The sequence below is a fragment of the Oncorhynchus mykiss genome, chromosome 17 (assembly GCF_057628025.1).
Source record: "Oncorhynchus mykiss isolate SJ-2025 chromosome 17, ASM5762802v1, whole genome shotgun sequence".
Classification (NCBI taxonomy): Eukaryota; Metazoa; Chordata; class Actinopteri; order Salmoniformes; family Salmonidae; genus Oncorhynchus; species Oncorhynchus mykiss.
In genome coordinates this window covers 1581679-1588701 of record NC_143038.1, presented here as the reverse complement: position 1 = coordinate 1588701, position 7023 = coordinate 1581679, and the positions used below count along the sequence as shown (strand labels likewise).

General features: G+C 43.0%; 1 pseudogene; it reads left to right on the top strand.

The window, feature by feature from the left end:
• Nucleotides 1-328: 328 nt before the first annotated feature.
• Nucleotides 329-7023, top strand: part of LOC110487268 (glyoxalase domain-containing protein 4 pseudogene) — a 28856-nt pseudogene continuing 22161 nt past the window's right edge.

Sequence of the window (7023 nt, the reverse complement as noted above, 5' to 3'; positions counted from 1 at the left end):
CGTTTCCATTTGAGGAAATGTGTTACTGCTGTCACGGCAGCAAAGGGTAATGGGAAACGTAGTCAGGATCAGAGAAAATTAAAACAATGATGATGATCATGCCTCATAGGGTGTTTTTCTCTCATTTCTCTGTGGTTTCTTCTGTTTTTCCCTTTCACTTCTCTATACGGCAATCAATTGCAAGGACCCTCAATCAACGTAGACAAACTGAGCGTGATATATAATTGTACAGTACACAGCAAACTCACTTGGATTACATTGGCTTTGAGGCGAGCCTTGCATTTCGTTTTCAAAGTGGGTGACAGAAGCAAAACGGCCACATTTTTACCCAGATGTGCTCAGCATGAAGATTTTGCGTCACAATATTTGCGTTACAAAGAGTTTAAAGAAGGCATCTTGTAAGGGCCCTTGTGATGGAAAATGGACCAAGACAATGGTCGGCATTGGGCCAGAGGATGATGACTTCATGGCTGAACTGATCTACAATTATGGAGTGGAAGGATATCGCCTAGGCAATGACATCCTCGGTTTAACTCTGCAGTCTAGCCAGGCTGTCAGCAATGCTAAGCGGCTTGGTTGGCCCCTCACTGAGGTTGAAAAGGGCCTCTGGCTGAGGCCCCAGGAGGTTATCGCTTCTTCTGGACAAAGAACAGCCTCCCAATGATCCTGTACAGAAGGTGTGTCTGGCAGGGTCTGACCTGCAGAGATCAATACGCTGCTCCTCCCTTCTGGGGATGAAGGTGAAAGAGAGAAATGAGGAGAAGAAGATTGTGCTGATGGGATTCACAGACACTCAGTGTAAACTAGAGATTCACAACATTGTTGGGACTGTAGATCATGGGACAGCCTTCTAGTGGATAGCATTCTAGTGTCCATGTGAGCAGTTGGCAGATCGTGAACCCTTGATGACAAAGGGAAACCACAAAATCCTTACTCTCTTGGTAAGCCTGGAAACCCCTGGGAAGGCTACAGTAGAAGTGGTCATTTGGGCTGACTCTCTCTCTCTCTCCCTCTCTCTCACACTAACTATCTCTGCTTTATTGGCATGGGAAACATATGTTAACATTGCCAACGCAAGTGAAGTAGATAATATACAAAAGTGAAATAAAACATCAAATGAACAGTAAACATTACACATACAGAAGTTCCAAAAGAATAAAGACATTACAAATGTAATATTATGTGTATACTGAATATACAGTGTTGTAACGATGTGCAAGTGGTTAAGGTACAAAAGGGAAAATAAATAAAAATAAACATGGGTTGTATTTACAATGGTGTTTGTTCTTCACTGGCTGCCATTTTCTTGTGGCAACAGGTCACAAATCTTGCTGCTGTTTTGGCACACTGGTATTTCACCCAATAGATATGGTAGTTTAACACTGTGTTTGTGTTTGAACAGAGCCCCAGGACCAACTTGCTTAGGGGACTCTTCTCCAGGTTCATCTCTCTGTAGGTGATAGCATTGTTATGGAAGATTTGGGAATCGATTCCTTTTAGGTGGTTGTAGAATTTAACGTTTTTTTCTATATTTTGATAATTAGCGGGTATCGGCCTAATTCTGCTCTGCAGGCATTATTTGGTGTTTTACGTTATACACTGGGGATATTTTTGCAGAATTCTGCATGCAGAGTCTCAATTTGGTATTTGTCCCATTTTGTGAATTCTTGGTTGGTGAGCAGACCCCAGACCTCACAACCATAAAGGGCAATGGGTTCTATAACTGATTCAAGTATTTTTAGCCAGATCCTAATTGGTATGTCACATTTTATGTTCCTTTTCATGACATAGAAGTCCCTTCTTGCCTTGTCTCTCAGGTCGTTCACAGCTTTGTGGAAGTTACCTGTGGCGATGATGTTTAGGTCAAGGTATGTATCGTTTTATGTGTGCTCTAGGGCAATGGTGTCTAGATGGAATTTGTATTTGTGGTCCTGGTGACTGGACCTTTTTTGGAACACCATTATTTTAGTCTTACTGAGATTTACTGTCAGGGCCCAGGTCTGGCAGAATCTGTGCAGAAGATCTAGGTGCTGCTGTAGACACTCATTGGTTGGTGACAGAAGCCCCAGATCATCAGCAAACAGTAGACCCTTTGACTTCAGATTCTAGTAGGGTGAGGCCGGGTGCTGCAGACTGTTCTAGTGCCCTCTCCAATTCGTTGATATATATGTTGAAGAGGGTGGGGCTTAAGCTGCATCCCTGTGTCACCCCACGGCCATGTGGGAAGAAATTTGTTTTTTTTCCAATTTTAACCACACACTTGTTTGTGTACATGAATTTTATAATGTCGTATTTCTATCTATCTATCTATCTATCTATCTCTCTCTCTCTCTCTCTCTCTCTGCTTCTCTTTCTCTCTCACAGTCTTTATCTCTCTTACACACACTGTCCTTTAATTCAATTTGATTCAAAGGGCTTTACAGGCATAGGAAACATATGTTTACATTACCATAGCAAGTGAAATGGATAATGAACAAAAGGAAAATAAACCATCAGAAATTAACAGTGAAACATTACCCTCACAAAAGTTTAAATAATGTAGACATTTCAAATTACATTATTGGCTATGTGCGGTGTTGTAACAATGTGCAAATAGTTGAAGCACGAAAGGGAAAATCAATAAACCGATATAAATAGGTTGGATTTACAGTGGTGTTTGTGCTCCACTGGTTGCCCTTTACTTGTGGCAACAGGTCACAAATCTTGCTGCTGTGCTTGCACACCTAATAGATATGGGAGTTTATCAAAATTTGATTTGTTTTCAAATTCTTTCTGGGTCTGTGTAATCTGAGGGAAATATCTGTCTCTAACATGGTCATACATTTGGCAGGAGGTCAGGGAGTGCAGCTCAGATTCCATCTAATTTGTGCACATAGTCTGTCTTTTCTTGAGAGCCAGGTCTGCCTACAGCGGCCTCTATCGATAAGAGGCTATGCTCACTGAGTCTACAACGACACAGGATGAATCCCAGATCAGTCAGGAAGCTAAAGCTTGGTCGCAAATGGGTCTTCCAAATGGACAATGACCCCAAGCATACTTCCAAAGTTGTGGCAAAATGGCTTAAGGACAACAAAGTCAAGGTATTGGAGTGTCCATCATAAAGCCCTGACCTCAATCCTATAGACAATTTGTGGGCAGAACTGAAAAAGCGTGTGCGAGCAAGGAGGCCTACAAACCTGACTCAGTTACACCAGCTCTGTCAGGAGGAATGGGCCAAAATTCACCCAGCTTATTGTGGGAAGCTTGTGGAAGGCTACCCGAAATGTTTGACCCAAGTTAAACAATTTAAAAGCAATGCTCCCAAATACTAATTGAGTGTATGTAAACTTCTGACCCACTGGGATGAAAGGGAACCGGGAAGACTAAAGAGAAGGAAAAACACGCTGGGACTACTTGACGAGACAAGACGAACTGGCAACAGACCGACAGAAAACACAGGTATAAATACACAAGGGATAATGGGGAAAATAGGAGACACCTGGTGGGGGGTGGAGACAAGCATGAGACAGGTGAAACAGATCAGGGGGTGACAGAGTCTGTACATCGTCAAAGCTTTTCTTAATTTTGGGTCATTCACAGTTGTCAGGTGTTCTGCTACTGTCTACTCTCTGTTTAGTGCCAAAAAGATTTCCAGTTTGCTCAGTTTTTGGGTGAAGTAATTATCTTTTTGTTTTCTCATGATTTGGTTGGGTCTAATTGTATTGCTGTCCTGGGGCTTTGTGGGGTCTGTTTTTGTTTGTGAGTCCCAGTACCTCTTTCTCTATCGCCCTCTCTCTTGCTCTTTCTGTCTGTAACTCCACTCACAAGGACAGAACAAGCTGCTCCTTCCATGTCACTGTGATACTGTAGATATCTCCCCAAACAAAAATATATTCCTACCACCCCTCCTCTGATTCTAAAATTGGTCTAATGCCCAAGTCTCCTCCCTTACAAAATATGTTGTTGGTTTTAGAAGGCAAGAGGTGGAGCAACAGAAAGTGATAGTGAGTGAGCAAAAGAAAGGGAGAAGGAAAGAGAGAGTGAGCTGTCTAGACACCCTACTCTTCTCGAAACTCTTCACCATGTGTCACGTTATGTACAGAACATCCTAACCCTAATCATGGAGCAGGGGATGCATCCCAAATGACACCGTATTCCCTATATTGTGCACTTCTTTTGACCAGAGCCCCATGGGCCTGTGTAGTGAATAGGGTGCCAATTGGGAGTCCGCCTCCTTCCTCCTAGCTCGCCAGTGTTTACCCAATCTGTTTAATCAGGAAGTGACCACCCACGGATTGGAACTGGGGATGGGGACAGGAGTACAGGTTCAAATTCATTTGGCACACTGTAGCAAAATGTTTTGCAACCGGAAATTAAAACGAGCATTTCTTATTGGACAAGTTCAGGTAAAGACCTCCCATTTGTCTGTTTTTTTGTTGTTGAAACATTTGATGCATAATGAACCAGACCCAGAAGAACAGGAGTACAGAGTACCTTCTAGAGCTGCCAAATGAAGCAGTGTATATGTGTGTGTTAATGTACGATGTGTACTAGACCTACTAGAGCTGCCAAATGAGCCAGCAGAATCAGGCTAATCTATATGAGCTGCGCTTACAATGCTAGGGGGGGTTCCCCTTACATTCTCGCCCATTTTTGTTCTCTTGCTATATTTTCTCTATCGTATCTCTCTCTCTCTCTCTCTACCCATCTCTTTCTTTCTCTACCTCAGTCTCTCTCTTATCCTCCTTCCCCATCCATATTTCTCTCTATTTTACTCTCCCATTCTCTCGTTGTCTTTCTCTCCAATATAGACTTTGAAATGTGTCTTTCAAATCTGAGGACAAGTGTCTCCTGTCGCCTGATTCACCATAGAACATTGTTGATTCCACCCCCCTTTCAGGACAAGACAGACAGGTAGGACTATCTGTCTGTTTGATGCTGCTAGGTGTAAATTGCAGGAAATTACATTTACCGGCATTCCCCCACGAGTATTGACAATACCTCTCCCTTTATTCAAATACCGCTTTTATGTTCGACTTCGTCCCAAATGGCCACCTATTCACTATATGGTGTTCTAGGGCCCACAGGGTTCTGGTCAAAAGTAGTGCACTATATAGGCAATAGGGTGCCATTTAGGATACTACCCTGTAAATTGAGTGGGGGGAGGAAGGGAGGAAAGGAAAATGGTATAAAAACTGAATGCTCACACCGCATGAATGATAATTGTGTTTCTGTGGGTTGCTTGGTTACCGTTCACATGAAATTGGAGGTTGTGGAGAATTGTGATTCCGCTGTGGGTTTCCTTGCGCTGCTGTGCGTGAGCCGGCGCAAACACACTCCAGGAAATAGCACCATCACTTTGATATCATTTTTGAAAACAGTTTATGGGAGAAAGAGAGTTTGCAGAGAGACAGAATAGGCTGTATGACCTGTCTGTGCAGACAGATCAGACATTCTTCAACTGTTGTTTCGTCATTTCACGGAGAAAGCAGGCGTGCCAAAACTTGGATCACATTTTCAGTAGCATAAAGACACATGGATATTTATGATAATATATTCTGTGCTCTTTCATGTCAGTCCAGAGAACAAACTAAAGAACCCAATGTACCATCCAGACAATGCATTTGTTATTGGGATTGACACACACACACACACACACACACACACACACAGACTTCTGTTAATGACTGGCATCCTTTAACGAAGTGCGACTCGCATCGCACCTCATTTGCACATTCTAACCTTCACCCATAGACCCAATACATCTCCTCTCTCAGTATTTCTGCCAGGAAGATCAATAATTTAGGAGAGGCGAGGGAGATGAGGACAGGACAGCACAGGCGACGGAGAGGAGGGGAGAGATGAAGGGAGGAGAGGGGAGGAGGAGAAGAGTAAAGAAGAGGAGATGTAACATTCTAAATGTTCTGTCTGGTACAGTGATCTAGTGACCAGTGGTATTTTCTAATAGGCACAATACACCTATTCCCCCCCAAAAAAGTATTTGCCTATTTGAGGTCAAGTAGTCCACCTACCGAATGTGATGAAAATGTATGGTAATCATAATTAACTTAAGTTAATGAGAACTACTTATTGACATATTCACGTTCACTGTTTGCCTGTTTCTTATGTATGTATGTGTGTGTGTGTGTGTGTGTGTGTGTGAGAGAGAGAGAGAATGAGTGCATGCCTGCGTCCCCGTGTTTGGGTATAAGACCAGTATTGCTGGATGATTGAACCCAATTGATGAGGCCAAGAGCCTTTGCTGCATAACATTACTGGGGACTCGGGGTGGTTTGGGTCGTGGGTAGATTTCAGTGGATGCTGGTGGGAGGAGCTATAGAGGGGCGGGCTCATTGAAATGGCTGGAATGGAATCAATGGAACGGTATCAAACATATTGAAACCACATGTTTGACTCCGTTCCATTTATTCCACTCCAATGAGCCCGTCCTCCTATCCTCCTATATTTCTTCCCACCTGGGAATAAGGTATTGGTGGATTCCCACGTGACTAACCTAACAGCCTTTGCAGCCTAGCTAGCATTACTGTGCCTTGGTTGTGCTGGTGGTGGTGGTGGGAAGTACATTCTGGACATAAGAATAGTAATATTGGATGATGCATGTTGGTGTATCCCACTATATGGCTCTGGTCTTGGGGTATCACTTCTTCCTATTGGAACATCTTTCATGACTATCGGAGCTCTGCTGCATGCATCATAATCCATTTCTTAGAAAAAATAGAAAGGACAAAATACTGTTCTTGGAAATAGTGACAAGATACACTATGTGAATATAAAACACGATGTCCAAATGCAACCTGCCAGCCAGGTTAGGGAGACCGTAGATAAATGAACTGTCCCGTAGAAGGTGTTGCCCAGCTTTAACCATGGAAACTCATATCTGAAAATGTACACTGAGTGTACAAAACATTAGGAACACCTGCTCTTTCCATGACATAGACTGACCAGGTGAATCCAGGTGAAAACTATGATCCCTTATAAATGTCACTTGTTAAATCCACTTCAGTCAATATAGAGGAAGGGGAT